The sequence below is a fragment of the Lissotriton helveticus genome, chromosome 4_1 (assembly GCF_964261635.1).
Source record: "Lissotriton helveticus chromosome 4_1, aLisHel1.1, whole genome shotgun sequence".
NCBI classification, from domain to species: Eukaryota; Metazoa; Chordata; class Amphibia; order Caudata; family Salamandridae; genus Lissotriton; species Lissotriton helveticus.
Window position 1 is genome coordinate 75,589,938 of NC_136063.1, and position 19,821 is coordinate 75,609,758.

Here is a 19,821-nt window from a genome sequence, read left to right on the forward strand (position 1 = left end):
TAGTTTTAGGATGTGCGCCCTACACTCAGGAGTGACGGGCATGGCTTCAAACTGATTGGCTGTACATATTTGCCCTTGGACAACATTCATTTGCCTATTGCACAATTTATTTTTAAAAAGCCTGATTATTTTGTACTCACTACAGGTACCTATCCAGTGTTTTGAACACTCGATAAATATATATGTGTGTGCATATATCCAAATCACACTGTACTCACAGCTCCGGGCTCACTCTCCATCCGGCTTGTATCAGGTCAAGGAAGAGGCCACGTCACTCAGCGTCAGCAGAGACCTAACGCGTTTCAGGCATCCGCCCTTCGTCAGAGGTATTTCTGCTACCAAATAGACTGCTCCCATCAGGCTTTCGTAAATATCCCTCCTTTTATTTGGATTTCAATCACACTCAGGGGAGTATACAATCAAGTTGCATTTTGGGAACGGAAGTCCTGCATAATCATGCTCCAGTGAGCCGGGACAGTCATTTTCAGTAAAATATAATAAAAATCATGGGTGTCCTTGTGTGTGTGAGTATATATTTCAAAACAATACCCCTGCAGGCATAGAGTGACGCATAAATTATGCAAAAAAGAAGGAGAGAACTCTGGGTAGTTCCCAAGTTTAGGTGGAAGGCAGCTCCTTTATAGAGCACTCTCAACACCAGCGACACTCTAAATTTGCTCACCTGAAATGTCTGCTTTTCTATCAAAGTTTTTAAGCATAGGATTAGCACAGTGCTATCCGTGCCGAGATAGAAATGGACAAAGTCTTTTGCCATTTGTACAGCAAAGTCTTTAAGCATAGGATTAGCACAGTGCTATCCAGGCCGAGCTGTAAAATAACGAAAGCCATTTATCACTCCAGGCACAGTATTACAGCTTTGGAATGGTAAAATACAATCCAAGCCAACCTGAAATGAATAAAAGCAACCCCATACACGTGTTTCGCCGTCACCACAGCTCTCCAGAGAGGTTCAGCTTTGTCCAGACACAAGGGAGCACCCAGTACAAGTCAAATCAATACCCCTGCATATAGAGAGAAGCATAAATTATGCCTGTATCTCTCCTCCACTCAAAATGGTATTAAAGACCACTTGTAGTAGAGGTCCCCATATTTCCGGCTCAGCCCTATACAAGTCTCCCGAAAGCACGTCAGTCCCGGGGCTTTCCCTTACTGTAATGATTTTATGACTGTTATTGTTTCCTTTAGAGTAATGGCAGTCTCCTCAGTTGATAATGGGGTTAACGATCTATTTTGTAGACCCAGATCAGAGGCCTCACCCTGTCCTGCATATGAGTATTCAAAGTACTCTTCCCACACATGGGCCTGAATATGGAAATTATTTGCTGCTTCTAATCTAGGTGACCCCTTTGACAGAAGATGCCAGAGCAATTGGCTACTCTTCTGTCTTGATGCCTCCACAAGCATTCGCCAATTTTCAGATTCCCAGTCTCTTTTGGCCTTGTTTTGAGCAATTTTATAGAGCTTCCTATAATCACAAATGTCTAATTGGAGTCTTAACTTCACTTCCGTGAATAGATCATCCCTTGCTGTTTTACAAGCCTCGTTAAACCATGGGGCAATTCTCCGAGCTGGTTGGGCTTTACTACACGGTCTATGAAAGAAGGGTCTGAGTGTGGCATTTTTTTTTTGAGTTTGAAAAGCTTTATTGAGTTGAAGAAAACAATGTAAAACATCAGTACAATAGCACAAATAAAGAGCAATAGGAGTCAAAATAATTGTGGAGAATAGTGTGCCAATAAACAAGAAAGGCCCCAAAAGGGGAGAGCGCTATACAAAGAGAAAATGCTTTTATAACTTTTCATTTTGTGGGGAAGGAAGAGAGAAAGAAAGAGGGAAGAAAGGGGAAAAAAAGGGGGATGGAAGAGGAACAGCAATAGAAAAATTTATGGTAAGAGAAATAAAGAGGTATGAAATACAGAGAAGTTCACAGTGATAATAATAACCGTAATACCAAATATAACAATAACATGTGATCAAGAGGCACTTTTAGATAAAAAGTCTGTTAAAGGGGACCAAAGTAAATCACGTTTTATCAACAATGGAATAGAAGAAGCACATGCACGATCTAGTCTATGATGATGGCAGAGCAAATTCCACCAAGCGTTGTAAACCACGTTTGTAGTGTCTTTCCAATTAGTTGTTATAATTTGAAAAGCGATAGCAATGCAAAGATCAATAAATTTACGAGTATGGAGTGGGACATCCCAAACTGGGGCCAAACCACCCAGGAATACAGAAGAAATAACAAAGGGAACATTAGTAGATAAAATCTTATTAAGAGTAGACCAAATGTGGGACCACATAAGTTGGACCTTAGGACAAAGAAAAAACATGTGAACAAAGTCACCAGGAGTACATGAACAGGACCAACACTTCTTAATGTCTAACAATTTAAATTTAAACAAATCACAGGGAGTGTAAAATAATCTATTATAAAAAAAATAAAGGGTTTGTGTGGTACTAGCGGAACGAGAGGTGGAATGAAGTTTGGACCAAAGAGAATCCCAGGTAAGTGAGGGCAAAGTGTGATTGAGGTCCGATTCCCAGGTAAGTTCAAGATTAGTTTTAGGCTTATCAGTAAGTGAGGGAGAAAGTAATTTATAAATAGCAGAGGCCTTAAGGGGAACCTGAAAGTTAGGTGGAGAGGCAAAGAGGATGAAGGAGTATTGTGTAGGATAATAGTGGATAGTTTGGGCAGAAGTTCATGAAAGTGTGTGCAGTATTTGTTAGAGATACCGAAGGAATCACGAAGTGCTGGAAAGGGTAATAAGGAATTGTCAGAAATAAGATGTTGGTAAGTGAGAATTCCTTTGTCAATCCATTCCTTCCAAAAGAGCGCACGTTGCCTAATTTAAGAGATTTATTATACCAAAGTGGGGTATTCATATGAAGAGTAGATGGTACAGCGAATGATCGAAAAAGGGCAAGGGTTAAAGCTTTGGAGTGTTTAAAAATAGGAGAAAGTAGCTTAGGAGGTGGTTGAGTGAGATTGGAGGCAATAAGGAAGGAGAAGGGGTGAAGTTGAGCCAACTCCAGAGAGCTCCAAGCCGTAGTAGGAGGAGACGAGGTTTCAAGAAGAAGAGGCCAAATTTGCTTGAGAGTAAAAGCAGAATGAAAGCGTGAGATATTGGGGAAGTTAACACCACCAAGATGTTTAGGTTGTTGAAGACGGAGGAGAGAGACTCTAGCCTTAGGCTTATTCCACAGGAATTTGCAAAAAAGACTATTGATAGACTTAAAAAAGAAATGGGGGAGATAGGAAGCATGGAGAGACAGAAGTTCACAATAGGAAGGAGCATCATTTTAATAGTAGAGAGACGGCCCCACCAGGAAAGAAAAAGAGGGGACCAACGTTCTATAAGAGAAGAGAGCTTTTTAAGGATATCGGAGTGATTCATTTTGATAGTTTCTCTAATAGTGTTAGCATATAAAACACCAAGACATTTGATAGAACCAGAGTTCCATTGGAAACCAGAACCCTGAAACATGTGAGGAAGACAAAATGTATTGAGGGGAAGGACTTCAGTTTTATCAATATTTAGTTTATATCCAGAAACAGAGGAATAATCATGTAATAAAGAAAAGAAAGCGGGAAGGGCAACAACAGGGTTAGAAATGTAAAGCAAAATATCGTCTGCATAAGCAGTAAACTTAATCTCAACATCTTTATAAAGAAAGCCAGAATAGGAAGGGGATTGTCGAATTTTCTCAAGGAAAGGTTCGAGTGCCAGAATAAGAGAAGGGGGGAAAGTGGACAGCCTTGTCTGGTTCCTCTATGAAGGGGAAAATAATCAGATTGCATACCATTAATCCATATAGAAGTGGAAGGAGCAGAATAAAGCAACTGAACAAATTTAAGAAAAGTGGGACTGAAACCGTGCCAGCGAAGGGCGCCAAACATAAAATCCCAGTTGACACGGTCAAATGCCTTCTCGGCGTCTAGAGTAATGGCAGCCAAGGGACTATCCATTTTAGCAGAAAGATGAATGATATTAAGAAGGGTTCTAGAATTGCCTGTAATGGATCTTCCCTTAACAAAGCCGGATTGATGAATGTTAACCAAATCGGGGACAATGGAACCAATCCGTAAAGCCAGAATTTTCGCATACAATTTACAATCAGTATTAATGAGGGAGATGGGTCGGTAATTTTTACATAGGGAAGGGTCCTTATCTTTCTTGGGGAGAAGGACTAGCATAGCCTGCGAGAAAGAACCTTTAGATTCACCAGAGGAGAGAAAATGGTTAATTAACTGAAGAAAATGAGGAATCAAGATAGATTTAAATTGGAGAAAGAAACGAACAGTAAAGCCATCAGGGCCTGGTGTCTTATCTTTGGGGAGAAGAGAGAGAGCAGCAAGAATTTCCTTTTCCGAAATCGGGGCATCAAGAGAAGAGAAATCCAACAAAGGATTGGGAGATTTAGGGACAGAATTAAAGAAAGAGTCTAATTGCTCTGCAGAGGGGGAAGACTCAGGAGTATAAAGAGAAGAGTAAAATTGAACAAAGCAATCCAGAATTTTGGCGTCAGAAGACTGGAGCGAGCCTTGTGAATCCTTAATCGAGACTATTTTCGATTTCTGTTTTTTAATTTTGAGATAATTTGCCAGAGCCCTACCAGCTTTATTACGACCACCATATATCTTCGCATTAAATTGAAGAAGCTGATTGGAGGCCGATTCCTAGGAATGTTTATTAAATTGCAGTTTAGCGGAAATGAGAGAGGACAGAGAGTCAGGAGAGTTGGAAGTGTAGTAAAGATGTTCTAGTTCTTTAATGCGTTTTAGATAGGAGGAAGCTTGGGATAGCGTTTTCTTTTTTTTACGTGAAATAAAGTCAATAATACAACCCCGAGTAGTGGCCTTGAAAGCATCCCAAAGAAAATGAAAGTTAGAGGTGGTATGTGAGTTAGTAGTGAAAAAGTCATCCATGAAATGAGTGAAGTGTTAAATGAAAGTGGGATCAAGTAAAAGGGAGTTGTTAAAGCGCCATCTGCGGGCCTGAGGCGTGGGAGAGGGGTAATCCATATCTAAAATAACTGGGGCATGATCTGAGATGAGGATAGAGCCTAATTCTGAGTTGGTCATAAATTGGAAAGCATGGTGGGAGAGAAAAATATAATCAATACGGGAGAGGGAATTTTGAACATGAGAAAAAAAGGAAAAGTCCAGAGAGTCAGGGTGGGACAACCTCCATGAATCTATAAGGCCTCTGGAGGAGATGGCTTTGTGAAAGGACTTTTGCATTTTGTTGGGAATGTAGCGAGCTTGTGATTTGCCGTCCAAAAAAGGGTCCATCAATTGATTACAATCTCCCCCAACAATCAAATCCTCATTAGCATTAGAAGAGAGAAGGGAGGAGAAATCATTTCAAAAGGAAGAATCAATGCCATTCGGACCATAGACATTACAGAGAGAGAGATGAACATCATTAACAATGCAATCAAGGAGCAGCCACCTGCCATTAGTGTCAATAGTTTCATTTAAAATTTGAACAGACAAAGCTTTATGAAATAAAATAACAACACCATTTTTGTGATTAATAGCAGGAGAGCAAAAAACATCCCCAACCCATTGTCTACGTAACATCGATAACTCTTGAGTAGAAAGATGTGTTTCTTGTAAAAAGGCAATTTGACATTTTAAACGAGCAAGATGAGATAAGACACGTTGTTTCTTGATAGGGTTACGAAGACCCTTAACATTCCAGGAAATGAGTCGGAAACTTTTCATATGAGGAGATTAAAGGAAAGTAAAAAGAGAGAATATATAGAGAAAATGGCAAGGAGAGATGGAAATGATGAAGTAAAAAGAAGAACGATGGAAATAGTAGAGGAGCCCAAGTAGAGAGAGCAAAAGGAAAAAGGCAGCGAAGCCATCATAGGAAGGTGGGATGAGAAGAAGTGAAGAGATAAAAATGGAGGAGAAAGTGAAGGAATGACTAACATCACAGTGCCAAAAGAAAGGAGGAAAGGAGCAAAGTAAGGTGGATAAAGTTGAAAAAGCCGAACAGGGTAAAAAAAGGAAAGGGAAGGAGAAGAAAGTGAAGCAAGAAGGAGGAAAGAGGGAGCCAAAAGCAACCCAAAAGAAGACAGCGAAAAGAAGGACGGCAAAAAGAACCAAGGTGGTTCTAGCCATACAGAACATGTAACAGAGAAAAACAATGAGGTGAGAGCGGGAGCAGCAATAAAAGACGACCGAAAAGAAGGTAAGAAGTCGAAAACACAGTCCAAGGAATGAAAGAGAAAGAACCAAAGGAGAGAGGAAAAAATGCACGGAGAACCTGGGACTGAGAACGACATAAGAACAAATGAAGGAGACTTACCAAACAGATATGCAGGAAAAAACAGCATACTGGGATGACGGAGACGTACGATAAAACAAAACAATGCAGAGGAGGACTTTCGAAACATCAGGAAACGCACCTAAGAAATAAAGGAGAACAAAAAAAAATGAGGTGATGTGAGGAGAAACAACAAGCCATAATAGACAATAAAAGAAACACAGAAAGGAAACAATAAAAGAGAAGAAAAAAAAAAATTAGGCGCTGCTTTGTTCCATGGAGTCCTCTTTGTGGGAGTGGATGAATTTGCGGAGGTCAGCCGGGTCTTCGAAACTGTAGGACCGTTCCTTGTATGTAACTTTGAAAAAACAAGGATGAATCAAGCCGTATCTGGCGTTCATGGATCGAAGTGTAGGCCGCAGATCCAGGAATTCCTTACGACGCGCCGAAATAGTAGAGGAGCCCAAGTAGAGAGAGCAAAAGGAAAAAGGCAGCGAAGCCATCATAGGAAGGTGGGATGAGAAGAAGTGAAGAGATAAAAATGGAGGAGAAAGTGAAGGAATGACTAACATCACAGTGCCAAAAGAAAGGAGGAAAGGAGCAAAGTAAGGTGGATAAAGTTGAAAAAGCCGAACAGGGTAAAAAAAGAAAAGGGAAGGAGAAGAAAGTGAAGCAAGAAGGAGGAAAGAGGGAGCCAAAAGCAACCCAAAAGAAGACAGCGAAAAGAAGGACGGCAAAAAGAACCAAGGTGGTTCTAGCCATACAGAACATGTAACAGAGAAAAACAATGAGGTGAGAGCGGGAGCAGCAATAAAAGACGACCGAAAAGAAGGTAAGAAGTCGAAAACACAGTCCAAGGAATGAAAGAGAAAGAACCAAAGGAGAGAGGAAAAAATGGACGGAGAACCTGGGACTGAGAACGACATAAGAACAAATGAAGGAGACTTACCAAACAGATATGCAGGAAAAAACAGCATACTGGGATGACGGAGACGTACGATAAAACAAAACAATGCAGAGGAGGACTTTCGAAACATCAGGAAACGCACCTAAGAAATAAAGGAGAACAAAACAAAATTAGGTGATGTGAGGAGAAACAACAAGCCATAATAGACAATAAAAGAAACACAGAAAGGAAACAATAAAAGAGAAGAAAAAAAAAAATTAGGAGCTGCTTTGTTCCATGGAGTCCTCTTTGTGGGAGTGGATGAATTTGCGGAGGTCAGCCGGGTCTTCGAAACTGTAGGACCGTTCCTTGTATGTAACTTTGAAAAAACAAGGATGAATCAAGCCGTATCTGGCGTTCATGGATCGAAGTGTAGGCCGCAGATCCAGGAATTCCTTACGACGCGCCGCTGTCTGTTTGGAGACATCCTGAGAGAAAAAAGGTTTATGGCCGGACCATATCAGTTGCTTGTGTTGTTTAGCTGAGTGAAGTATAGTCATAAGGTCGGAGTAGAGGAGAAAATAGGCGATGATACCACGAGGTTTCGATGAAGTGGAAGATTGTTTGGGACCCAGACGGTGAGCTCGTTGAATATTGGCATCCACATGTTTCGGCAGGCCAAGTATCGGTAAAACTTGTGTCTTCAGGAATAAAATGATGTCCGACCCTTCAGAATTTTCCGGAACACCATAAATACGAAGGTTGTTGCGTCTATTACGATTTTCCAAATCCTCAGAGGTCTTCTTGAGGACTTGGATCTCTTTGGTGAGGGTATCCACCTTGGCAACAACATCTTGTGCGTCACTGATTTTCTGTTCAACTTCGGTGACACGTTTATCAAGGTTGGACCACTTATCGCCCAGCCTTTGCAATGTAGCAGTGGTGTCCGCTATAAAAGGGCGGATTAATTTGAGTTCCTCCATCAAATCCTCAAGGGTAACAGGAAGAGGAGATTTGGAGGGAGATGGTGGGTCCTTCTTGAGGCGTTTGCCCACAGGAACAGAGTCTTTGCGTGTAGTGGTAGCCACATTAGAGGCCTTAGAGGCATATCCGTGCTCCATGATGTAAAGGCCTGAGAGAGGAACAGCTTGAGGTAAAGAAGGAGCGACGGAATATGGTGAAAGGCTGCAAAGTTTTCTGCAGAAAATAACAGACTGTGAAAAATGGAGACCACCGTCAAGGAGAGTCAAACTGGATATCAACAGAGCGCAAAAATGAAGAAATGATGCGTGCGGAGGAAGCAGAAAAGCAACTGCGCACAGACAAGTCAAAAGTTTAGGAGAGAAAAAACTGAAGCGGAGGTCCAGCAAGCCGAGGATAAGCAAAAAGGTCTCAAAACAACATATTAGATGTCAAATAATCATGGAAGCACTGCAAATTTGAAGAAGCAAAGCCAGGAGACAAGAAGCATCAGCAGGTAGAAAAATAGAATAATTGGAGAAAAAAATCACCAAAAAAAAGATGAGAAAAAAAACAAAATGGCGGCCGTTTCCGAGGAGAAAGCATTCGTGCAAATTCTGGCCTCAAAAAACGAAGTAGGCGTACAGAAACATACCCAGTTGTGGAGGGGCAGTTCCGACGGTCAAATCAGCCGTTTTCGGCAAGAAACGCAGCCCAGAAGCGGTCCCTTCGTGTACAAAGCGCCGCCGAAATCGCGGAGCTCAGGGGGGAGCGGCCATCTTGTTTGCCGCGTCGCGCGCCCTTGAGTGTGGCATTTTTAATTGTAAGAATATGTCATCTTTGCGATTATCAGTATTACTCACGCTAGGGAGGACCTGCTCTTCTTCTGAATACATTTTTGGCAGAGCCGTTTGATCGGCGAGTATCATTGGCCATTTGACCCTTTTATCATTATTACTAGTAATAACTGGGGTGCTCTTGTACTGTGGCTGACCATGTAATAGTGATAAGCCAGACAGTGTAAGTACCAAAGTGTTATGGTCGCTGTCTTCCCGCTTTAGAATGACCATATCATTTGCCCATAATTGGAGATCAACAATAATATAATCAATTCTGCTTTTTCTGCCACCCCACTTGAAGGTATGATGTGCTTCTTTATCACAGCATGTCCTGCCATAGCAGGCTCGTACCCCATAGCCAATAGTAAATGAAAGAATCTGTTCTCCAACCCTGATACGCTTCTTGACTGGTGGTATCTGGAGCTTTGCGATCCCTCTTGCTTCATCTCCTTCTGCTAGTAGGTCCTGTATGTAGTCAACAGGTTCATATGTTGTATTAAAATCACCATATAATACCAGGTAGAAAAAGAGTGTCCAAGATATATTTACAGACCTGCGCGGTAAAATGTATTTACATTTACTACAGATCTATTTTTACATCTGTGAGCCCCCCCTTGACTACAGCAAGGAGGTCTAGCTCCTTGGTTGCACCAACATGCAGCTGAGAAAAGATTCCCAAATGATGAAGCATATCACTTTGGTGACTGATGGGAATCTATTCTTAAATGAGATTCTTTCCATTTGAGATTACATCCTGTTTTGTGCATTTGTGTTGGTTGGTCTTAACTTTAAAACACTTCTTTGGTTTAGACCCGCAGATTCTTTGTGATTAGTATTACAATCACCTGCAACTATCAGTCGGTGGTTCCCCTTGAGGTTGTCAAGTTAATTGGTAAGCGTTGGTTTAGTCTCGGAAAGCTTGTGGGCACTACCAAAGCGGTTTTATATATTAAATAACCTAATTTGAGTGTTCCCTTTCAGCGAGCACAGTTGAAGCCCAAGTATTTCATCTGAGCAAATGTTTAACATCTTGATTTTACATGCCAATGTATTTTTGACCCATATCAAAAGGCCGCCGGCAGGGCGACCAACTGTTGACTGCTTAGCTTGGATGCTATATGTTGTAAACCCCACGCTGTGCACTTGCACTACAATACAAGTCTCCTGCAGTAGGCATATGTGGAAGTCATCTACTAGATTGCACCAGTCAGGATCAATTAGCTTTGTTTTTATACCTGACACATTCCATAATAGGATTTTCATATCTGGAGAATTAAATAAGAGTTCCTGTGCTTGACCCCTTTTAATTTGTTCCTTGGATTCAGTTTGTTGTTGGTGATGTCTATTCTTTCTGATTGGGTCCCCTGATGAAGCAATATTATTACTAGGATTTTCTGAGATTACCTCCAACAGCGTAGCATGTGGCTCCTCGGAAATTATTGATGATGTAATCAATGCTATTAGTGGTCAATCTTTGGAATATAAATCAGACAATGCTTGCTATCTATTGCTAAGTTCCAGAGAGGGAGCCTCCCTATGTGTAGCAGTCATCTGTGTGGTAGGCCTGTTAGCTAGGATACCCGCTCCTCTGTAGTCAAGATGTCTGTAAAAGAACCCAAGTGGTAGAATATTTAATCCCCAGACCCAGCCTCTGGATTACTGATTGTGTCCCCCTACCAACCAGATGCCCTGCCAAAGATGGAGATCTGCAATTTATAACAATACAGTCTCCATCGAGGGACTTTGCCAACAGACCAACCCAACCTACCCGCCTTAGGAACAGAATGTCCCGATAATAGATGTTAGAGAAATTGGTATTCTGTGTTAGCCAATAACAAAAACAAACTTTGTTTTTCAACTCAGTCTGGGATTCCTTTTGACCATCCTGCAGAGGGGGAACACTAGTGGGAATTGCCACACAAGGGCAACACTCCGATGGAAGGTGCACTGTCACCCTATCATCTCGGCTAAGTGAATTGTTTTTGGGCCGCATGTTTGATTGTGTTGTGACAGTCATTGTGGTATTGCAATCTGCCAACTCCCCACAGAAGTTGCATGTGGTATTCTTGAACTTGCGATTCCAGGAGGCAGACTTAGATTAACTGCATAGTTTATATGATCAATATGCATGGGTCCTACTTGTTTCTGTTGCTCTACTCTAGTGGCACTAGTAGCACTTCTTCGTTGGCCTTTGCCTGCTGCACAAGAGGGTTGATCTGCACCCGATGTCAAAGTCCCCGTATTCAAGCCCCCCTAGAGGTCCCTACCTCCATCTACCCCCTCGCATGTTTCTTCACCCCTCTCTTTCATTAATGCCCCTGCCCCTAAGAAGTAGTCCGATACTAGATTATAAAGTAATGCCACTGTTGACTCCAATTTCTCAAGTCTGGTAAGTATGGGAAGAAGATTTTTGGCTATAATTTCTTCTAAACGGGCAGTTAATGCCACACCAAATACAACTTGATCTTGATTTAAAATTATATTTGGGCCAGTTGGGCCTGTAGTATGGGATTGGCTTTCTAATACAACAGTAATAACTTCTGTAGTTATATCCTGGGCCTTTTTATTGGATCTAGTCCGTGCACAGCGTGGAGAGTCTGGGTGTTTAACTTTTTTTCCCTTTTTGCAGCTACTTCACACACAGAAGGAGCTGGTGATGGTAAACAGGGGTTGTGGGTGATAAGTGCAATGTCTGGAGTTCTTAACACAGGAGAGTTATTGCATTCGATGTTGCTCAATTGAGTTACAGCCATAGTCATTGGATCAGTAATAATACTAGCCAGCTTTGGCAGCCCGAAGAAGAAAACAGTCAAGTGTGCAAGAATTTTTGCAGTGACCATCTTCCCATCGACTGATTTCAAAATAGCCGCCATCCCTAAGTGCTAGCTTAAAAACAAATATAAGCTTACTTGAACGCTGACAAGTCACAGATGAAGATCTTGATGCCCCTGGAGGCGCTTGAAAACTGGGCGCGAACTCCAGCAGCAAGAGCGGGCCCGTCTGCGCCCGTCACCGGCAGGGCCAGGTCTCTTCGGTCTTGGTTTTTTGAGTGCCCATACTGACTCGCCCTTTGGGAATACAACGGACTGATTTAAGCACTACTCGAGAGTCTCAAAGTAAGACCACATCGTTGTGCATTAGTGTAAATATTCTAGGGCTACTTCAAATCATAAATCGCTCAGACCATTATAAGGAGAAAGACAATAGTGACACTATAGATTTAGATAAATATGAAAAAAGTTTATTTTTAGATATTTTTATCTTTATATATATATATATATATATATATATATATATATATATATATATATATATATATATATATATATATAGATGGATATAAAACATGTTAACAAACAAGGAATTAATAAAGAGACTAGCAAATACACAACATTCTGACCACATTCATTTAGACTCACAACCATGCTACATATACATAATCATATTGATATATATATATGATTATTCTGTCAAAAACGGATGAAATTTATAGGGAATATAGTGACAGGAAACAACAACAGCACATTAATGAATGATCAACTCTTTTGGGTGGTTTCCAAAGTGACTCAATGACTACACGCGTTTCGACAGAAACCTGTCTTCATCAGTAGTCCCACCTCAGAATGTTGTGCTCAAGCAAAAATGGATAGGTGTCTCTGACTAGAAGATGAATAAGTCAGTACATTCCAACAGAAGCTGTTTCATATTCATCCGGTATGTCTATTTAGACACTCCAGACGTATTTCATGAAAAGAAGATACTTCTCACATGGGATACACTAGTAGACTTGTAAAAGACTAGAACACATGGCCACCTCTATCGTGAACGGAGTTTAAAAAGATAACAGTTCTTATTAATAGGCAGGAAGAGATGCCCTGCTAAATAATCAATATGCGTCAAGGCGGACGAGCTGCAGATCCTTCGAATGATTAAAAATGGTATCAGTGATTATACGAAATGATGGCAGCTCTAATCTTCGTGCCGCAGCCACCCGATATCTGAGGGGCTCCTTATAATGGTCTGAGAGATTTATGATTTGAAGTATCCCTAAAATATTTACACTAATGTGCTTTCCCTGACTAGGTGGACTTCTCATCAGTATCAGGGGGCCCTTTTACTTTGCACATCGTTAGGTGCGCCATGTTGCAGGGATTCTGCTCATACACAGAACTGTGCACAGAGACCCAGGACCTCAGTGAATTGTGGTCGACCAAAAAAACTCACCTCAGCACCTAGAACCCCTAAACGACTAGCATCAGTGCCTCATTAGCTCTTCGTCCTATAGCAAAGGTACCCAGAACATGCGACTTAGGTTACTCTCAGGAATTGTGGGAATCAAGAACACTCTTTTGTTTGTTATTCTCATACCAGTCCACAACGTGAGTAAATAGAGACACGGGAAAGTTTAAAATGTTTATTTTAACGACGTGCTCCAAGATGCAGTATTTTTGCTAACACAAGCAGGCATATGATTAGAAATAATACGATCAGCATTGTTACAGTTCCATAACACACAAAGAGAGAAATCAGATTATAATGATAGTAGAAACAGGTCCTATAGTGCCTTATATACCACCCTCCCTAGCTAGGAACTATGTTTTATGTAATATAGAAGGTCTCTTAGGCTTGAATGGGGAACCACACACCTCCAAGATCAGTAGAGATGAATCACATCAGGATCTGCAAAAGCTCTCTATCGCTGGAAACAGATTTTCTCCAAGTGCCAAAATCATGCATGCAGTGCAATATTAAAGGCGCCAGAATTTCAGTTGGCTGCAGCTGCGTCTATGTTGTGTCTAAGCGTTGGCCGATCAGCCCGAATAACAGCTAACATTTTTTATGATAACCTTGGAGGCTTCAGCACTCACTGTGCAGACTAAGGTCACAATGTAAGTCTAGGGACGTTGAAAACAAGCCATTCTCATGTGCAGAAATTCACGCAGCCCAACTTACAACAACAGTTATATGCAGTGGTGTGTGCAAAAGCAGCAGAAAGGTAAAATGGTGTTTAAACTTCTAATAAGCCTATGCTAACATAGCAATGTGCGCAAGCAGGGCCCTGCCTTCACTACAATCTGACATGTCCACACTTTGTTGAGACACAGCCAAGCCCTGCAGGTCCAGACCGTTTACACTCCAGTACAGCACTATCACTCGTCATCCGTACAATGCAAACCAAAAGTAAAATATCTGCGTGATGAGTACGCATGAACACGATGCAGGACTCCACATACTGTGCAATTTAGAGAGAAAATGTCACATCTGTCCAATCTTATAAAATAACCACATCTGTCTAATCTTACAAAATAACCAAGCAAGCATTTTAACCCCTTCCATGCTCATGACGAGCTCAGCTCGTCATGGCATATACCTCTCAGGTGCTCCTGACGAGCTGAGCTCGTCATGACAACACCCGTTTTTATTGCTGTCCAGCACAGCAGGGGAAACTCTCTAGCAGCGATGAGGTTAAGTAAAAGGGTCGCTTCATGCTTTCACTTTAAACTTACCCTAAAGCCCAACACATAGTCTGCACAGACACAAACCCTTTCGAGCACAAGCTGTGGGTGCAGCAGCTCCTACAGGCTGCAGCTGCTGCCTTTGTTTTGCTGCACAAAGCCCTCCTAAGTCCTAGTGCAGCTGCAGGAGCCAGCCAGATGTTTGAAGCAGCATGGAGCTTGGAGGACTGAAAACAGAACTGCTTCTGGGTCACGACAACACTGAAGGCAAGGACTAGACCTCCAGGGTTCAAACCATGCATTAAACAGCGAGGAGCCATCTTGGATGAGGTTGAAGATAAAAAGTTTAGTAAAACGTCATGCAGTTTATATTTTTGGGGATCCTGGCATTGAAAGCTTCTCCCGGCGCCATCTTGGAATAGGACAGTGATGAAAGGCGGGAGACAACGAACGTCGCAGCCTCCTCCCAGTTCCCCTGTGACACATTGCCGCTCTTGACCGTTGGTCAGTGTTGCCAGATTTTGAAGCACGTCCCAAGCCCAATGCTCTCCAAGTTCAAGCCCAAATTCAGCCCAACACAGACCAGTTTCAGCCCACAGGTGCCACCGTCAATTCATGCAAAATCAGCCTTCAGGAAATATTTTATGCACAATCCTTATTTCTAAATTACGTTCTCTCAAGTCAGATGACACTGTCATCACTCCTCTTGTCCAAGTCAGTTCCATTCCCCTTCATCATTCGCGCTTTCGGGCTCTCATAGCACCATTGATCAGTGAAATCTCATTAGGCTGTGCAACTCCGTTAAACCTATCAGCCATTCATGGCTTTAAGCAGAGAAGCTCCTAAAACTAACTTTGCAATGGATCACTAATGGGCACTATGATCAGCTTCTTAAATTTCAAGGCAAAAAAATGAATCAATTCCTCAATAATGTTCAAAATGTGAACAAAAATATATAAACCTTTCTCAACAATGGGCATAAAATAAAACCCTAAAGATAATCCATGCAGGGCTCGAAAAATCCAAAAAATGATACTAGTCCTGTAGGTCTAGTACCTAACTGCAACCCACTTGACCTCTGTCTCTGAAAACGGAGCAAAAGTGACAAGATAACACGATTTAGAGGCATCTTTATTGCTCATTACCTTTGTGAGCAATAAAAATGCCTTTAAATCTTGTTATCTTGTCACTTTTGCTCCGCCTTAAAAGACAGAGGACAAAAGTTAGTTTGTCTTCCTACTCGCCAGAAAGGGCGAGTAGGACCTAAAAATAGTTCGTCCTCATCAACACTCCCTCGCAAATGCGAGTAGGCGAGTGGATTTGTCGAGCCCTGCCATGTCAGCAATGCCGTTCCTGTTTACAGTACAGGACACTGCGTCAACGACATATGTTTACAGTTCATCTTCATTACATCTTTCATTACACAGGAGTATTTTCTATTTTTCAATTTATGAGCTGTATTGTTCCTAGACAACAAATTAACTTCTATTCAAATAAGAAGGCGTCCTGTACCTGTCTTCTGACTAATAGAATTGAGTCTACACACATTTGTTTTAAAATAGGATTGAAGTAGAACATAAATAAGTCCCACATGACTTTTGTTGGAATATAATACAATTACCATGCTTCTCGTTGGCGTATAGGGCTCTCCTTGTCCTGCTCACATGGAAACAGAATAGGGGCAGCTCTAGGGAGTATAAAGTTGCATACTGCTTATGGTGCATGTTTTACATGAGTTATCTATCATTGTGTATATGTGGAAGAATACTACTAGTTAAGCTCAGAGACACCCATGCCTGCTACTGTACTGGGTGAACGATAGGGCAAACAGAATGGGGTCTGCAATAGGGAGTAGTATCTGTGCACGCTACTTATGGAGCATGTTCTACATGAGACCTCTCAAAACAAGGATACCATTTAGTGTGTATTGAAAAATGCTACTGGCTAAGCTCTGGGACACTCCTGCCTACGGCTGCCCTTGGAGAAAGAAGTTCAAACAGAATGGGAGTATGCCTCTACATACGAAGGTCATGGTAGAGGTACCATCTAGTATGTATGGGATAATGCAATTGACAAGGCTGAGAGACATCCCTTACTATTACAACCATGAGGCAAAGAAGATGGAAACAGAAAGGGACATCATAGGGGGAGGGGGGGGAGCGTGTGCGTGTGTGCCTCTACATGAGTTCTCTCACAGCAGAGGTACTTTCTATTATGTATGATCTCATACATTATTGCGCTTTATGCATCATCATGCATTCATTGGAAATGCATGATATTTAACTTTCTCCAGTGCATTAAACAAACCCTACCCTTTGTCAGACACAGTCCCACCTTCTTTGCATGTGTTGCCCCACCACGCTTAGTCTCAACAAACATGGTGGCTCGAAAGCAAATCGGAATTAAAGGCTGTATGAAATAGTGTGCCTAATAGGGAATCTTGTGTGAAACATACCTCATCAGTAACAAACATATTATCTATCTGCCAGAATGCCCAAAAGCATTAATGCTTGCTTTACAACTGCAGATGTTACAGTCCGCATTTAAAAAGGACTCCATTAATCCCTGCTCCTAAAGCAAAATTTTCCACATTTTCAAAATCACACATAAAAACACAATGAATCATACGTTTGTGAATTAGTGCATAGAAAATGTTACCCAAGTCTAAGGAGACCAAAAGGTACGAGATTCACATGCCACCCATACTGGTAGGCACATTTTAAAGGGTGCTTAGTCTGGAAAAGAACAAACTCAGGATTCAGAACATAACAGTTTAGGGTCAACTTTAATTAGAATTTATTTCTACCAAAACAAACCATAAAATATTATTCTTTGATATGAAAGGCACAGGTCCTTTGCAGCAGGCGTATTACAGTCCTGCCAAGTACCACGCATCAGGGGTTGTACTAACCCATTTTAGTACTGATGTCCGCATCACCGCACTAAAATGCGTTAGTCACGCATACTATAGCTCCTGGAAGAATCACAACACATTGCTTCATATTATGATAAAAGCAGCCACTACCAGCACATGCTGTGCTACTGGTTGTCCAGTGCCGCAATTAGGAGCTTATAACTGATTACGCTTTGGCTGTTAGGGAGCAGAGTTATGACCTATAGTGTCAAAACTTCTCTAAAAACACACATATACTTCTGCCCAGCAGCTTAAATACATTTGCACCAGACCAGGCCCTCCACCTGGCCGTCTGGTGTCATGGCAGAACATAAACACAGCCAGGATACGGCACTTCTGTATCATCAACATAAATCCTGAAAGGATAATCCCAGCCAGTGGCTGAATTTTGGTTTGTTTTCCTGTTACTATGCAAACAGCATTGTGAGACTCTCACAGCGTGCTCTCTATGATCGTGCTGCTGGCAGGCAAATGGCACTGGAACGGTGTGGGGGGATTTTCCTGCTGTGCACAGCCTCGAGTCTGCCCCATGGACAGTTTGCCTAAAGATAGCAAGCAACTTAGCCATCACCTGCCCCTGGACCTTCAATCACAAAGGGGTCCCTGTAAACCGTCCATAGGGCGTTGGCGGGCACAGTTTAAAGGGGGCACTGCTAACAAGCACTTAGGAGCACCCAGTGTAACAGTAAAAGACAGTGACTAAGAAGGTCAAAGAGTAGCATTGTCTGGTAGGCCTTGGGCCTATAGGTAACCTCAGCAATGTGTGCAGACCGGACCATCACACTGGGTTTCACCACACGCTCTGTAGGTTTTGCCTGGCAGCACCTTCAGGATACTACAGGTGAGTCCAGCGGACCTCATCACTAGACTAACTTGAGTGCTGCAGTTGGGGCAGTACCAGGCCGGACGAGAGGGAAGAGGGTTGGAGCACAAAATATGTTCATTCAGTCACTAGTTTTGATTGTCTTCACCTTCAGGTAGCAGCATTTAAAATAAAGGCACGCTGTATGTTTAAAGATAAATCCCAAGTTAACGTAATCAGTAGGAAATGCATTTGTTTACATTATGAAATCTTCTTGATTAACCCCTTCGCTGCTGGCCCGTTTCCGCCGCTGTGCGGTAAACAATCAAACAGGGCGGGGCTGTGACGAACCCCTGCCGTCATCAGCACACGAGCACCGCGGAGCGTGACGGCTGGGGTTCGTCACCAGCATGCAAGGGGTAAATACTGTCACTGCAGATGAGTGTAAAGCAGATAGTAAAGGAACAGATTGTTGGATGGCAGGGAGGTAAGGAGTGGTGGGTAACGACTTCTGTATTTATAGTGCTACGATGTCCAAGCCTATGACTTAAAGCAGCACAATGAATATGCAACTCATTATTTTAACCCAGATTTTTGAAGTGCTACGTTCTGCTGTGGAATGTCACTCATAAGTCACATCAGCAATACGAATACTTGGCAGCTACGATATTAACACTCTGGGCTCCCTTACACAACTGAAAACTGCCACTAGACGAAACTCCCATCTCTCCAGCAGGTAAATGAATCACCATAGTTAACTTGACACTTTGTTGCCCAAAACTGCTCAATATACAAGGATCTTTCTAAGTGCTTTAAACACAACTACACTGCCACAAAACGTCAAAATAAAGTTCCATTACCAAAGAGAAAATATTTGCATGTGCAGGCCCATTTAAAACACTTACCCTGTAGCTGTGAAGGTTTGTCCCCGTGTCCAACACACTCTCTCTACACAGGACACAGCAAGCACTTCTATTCGGGGCTGTGTCCTCCTTTCCCTAACCTCACCCCCAGAGTGACGGGCATGTTATCTTTTCAGAAGCACCACCTAAAAAAACCCAGAGTATAAACTAGAGGAAAAACGCACCTGGTGTTGCTTGAATCTCTCAACCATCCTCACGCAGCAGAAGGAGAATCGAAAGTGAAAGTATTACTCTCACAGGACCCGCCCCGCCGGCGCCCGAGGTCCTACAGACTCACTCAGTCAGAGTGACACTGCAGGAAGTCACTCACCTATGGGCTGAGACTGGGGGTCGGCGTTGGCCTGTCGAGGTGTCAGTCACTCGATGCATTCATGCACGTCACCACGCATGTGGGTGCGCACTGCGCGCTAAAACAACAGGACAGTTTACAAGTCTGCCATGGGCGGGCTCTGGATGTTAATAAATGTTTGCAGGGCCGTCATTGGTAGCCCTTGCGCGCGCTACCAGATTGACGGCCCTGGGACCCAAACAGGAAGGTACAAAATAATCACTGTGGGGTGCACTTGCACTTACAGACACTGGCCAATCAAGGCTTTAGTCGTGCTGACCAGCGCGCTTCGGGGCCAATCACCACTCAGGGCTGGCTGCCACTGATGATTTGGTGTCGTGTTGATTGCGATACTGCTGGGGAAAATGTTGCCCATTTGTGAGGGAAATAGCCGAACTTGGCAACACTGCC

At 42.4% G+C, this 19,821-nt stretch overlaps 1 pseudogene across 1 annotated transcript in view; it reads right to left on the reverse strand.

Moving 5' to 3' along the window:
• LOC144828341 (uncharacterized) overlaps positions 1 to 19,524 on the reverse strand; it is a 148,184-nt pseudogene extending 128,660 nt beyond the window's left edge. The window contains exons 1-3 of the transcript XR_013610426.1: positions 19,393 to 19,524; positions 7,252 to 7,351; positions 6,345 to 6,444 (exon numbers count right to left, since the gene is read on the reverse strand). The product of XR_013610426.1 is annotated as an uncharacterized LOC144828341 (transcript). The remainder of the gene's footprint in view (positions 1 to 6,344; positions 6,445 to 7,251; positions 7,352 to 19,392) is intronic.
• Positions 19,525 to 19,821: the final 297 nt, after the last annotated feature.